The sequence below is a fragment of the Rhagoletis pomonella genome, unplaced genomic scaffold (genome assembly GCF_013731165.1).
Source record: "Rhagoletis pomonella isolate Grant_MI unplaced genomic scaffold, Rhpom_1.0 Rhpom_scaffold_00005, whole genome shotgun sequence".
Taxonomy (NCBI): Eukaryota; Metazoa; Arthropoda; class Insecta; order Diptera; family Tephritidae; genus Rhagoletis; species Rhagoletis pomonella.
In genome coordinates this window covers 2588500-2590515 of record NW_023458559.1, presented here as the reverse complement: position 1 = coordinate 2590515, position 2016 = coordinate 2588500, and positions in this window count along the sequence as shown.

Genomic DNA, 2016 nt, shown 5'->3' with positions numbered 1-2016 from the left:
CGAATGCTCCTCCGAGTATTTTGGGATTATTCACCGTCGGAATTGGTGAGTCATCGCCGTGAATTCCCAGCGGTAGCCTGACCTCCTTCGTCCAGGTAGTGAACAGGGTCACAGAGGATTTCGTAGGGGTGAGGGCTAGACACTTTGCAGCGAAGAAGCGAGAAAGTTCGGAGATACCCGTTTACTTTCGAACACAGCCCAGCAAACATTGAGGGTAGTTATCGATTAGATAATGATTGGAGAACTAGCCACATTCTCCAATCTCAAACGTTTGAGATCGACTCGAAAAACTATCGAAAATCATATCAATCTCAACAAAAATGGGACATAGTTCTCGACTCGAGAAAATATAAATTCTCTAATCGAATTCTAATGTTCATCTCTAATGGGACTCGAATTTGAATTTCAAACTGCTATTTTGCTTTATTAAATAAAACGCTTTGTTTGTAAAATTTTTATTAAATGTATTTGCAATAAAATAATAATGAATTATTTGAACTTAAAAAAAAATTATGATTCATTCATTTGGAATATTGCTTATTTACACTTATTTGAATTTTCGTTGTTTCTCTAATCGTTCTCGAATCGAATTCTAATGTAGTTCTCTAACTTCGTCATCGACTCGAGAACGATTAGAGAAATACCCTAGTTATCTAATGTAGAAATCCAAATTTCTCTAACGTTAGAGACTGTGTTTGCTGGGAGGTCATCAATTCCATTCTCAGTCGCCATGATCGAGCAATCGTCGGCGTATGAGACAATCGAGACTCCCTCAACCACCAGAGAGAGCTTTGAAATGTAAAAGTTAAACAGTAGCGGGGAAAGGACACCCCCCTGTGGAGCCCCCTGTTTTATTTTTCTAAGTTTACTCGATTTGTCTCTAAACATTACCGACGAGTGTCGACCACTCAGATAATTTGCCGACCACCGTTTGAGCCTCTGTGGGAGAGAGAAAGCCTCTATATCTTCTAGTAGCGTGGAATGGCAGACGGTATCAAACGCCTTTGACAAGTCCAACGTTACAAGAATCGTTCTCTCACAGGGACGGTTTCGGTTAAGGCCACGAGTTATCTGAGTGTTTATGGCGTTAAGTGCTGTTGTTGTACTGTGCACTTTACGGAAACCATGCGGATGCTTCGCTGGGGTCAAGTGGTTTGTGAAATACAGGAGCAGCAAGGCCTCGAGTGCCTTCGCTACCGGGGAAAGGATTGTTATCGGCCGATAAGAATCTCCTATGTGGGCAGGTTTCGCCGGTTTGAGCAGTGGGACCACTCTCCCCACCTTCTAGATGTCTGGGATGATGAGAGTGGTCATAGACAAATTGAGGACCTCCGTTAGGTACGCTACCCCCGCAAGACCCAAATGTTTCAGCATCAGCATGCATATTCCGTCGGGACCCATGGTTTTGGAGGCTTTCGCCTTCCCAATGGCCACCTGTACTTCCCCGCAAGTGAAAGCAAGGGGGGCACAGGTTGCTGGCAGTTTGTGCAGCCTTCTGGTCACTCGACGCTTGGCTTTGTCCACCGGAGGATGCAGTATGATGGCTAAAATAGCTCGCGCATCGCTCCGGGTCCGACGAAGCATGGTCGCCGAAAGAAATTTCGACTCTGTCGTCGTGCTTCGTTGGATTGGACATTCATCTTACGGTTGACCAAAGCTTACTCACACCAGAGGTGAAGTTACAGGTCTTTAGATGCTCTTGCCGTTTCTTCCGCTTATGTACGTTGTTGCGTTGGTCCGTTGCATTTGGCTCAGTAAATGGCTAGGCTTACCGTCGCCTAGCTGTATCCCTTGAGTTTGTCCAGCCGGGCCATCGCTGAGTCGCTAAACTTGTTTATGATGGCATTTTTGAGTGTGGTGTACGGTGCGGTTGCTGGTGGGTTGCGCACCAATTCGAACACCTTGTCGAGGATGTAGTCGTCGGCGTGGGCAATAACGGCTGTGTACATGTTTTTTTCCTTGCGTACCCCAAAGCCGTGTAACTCGAACCATGCGTCTACTTTTATGAACCACTAT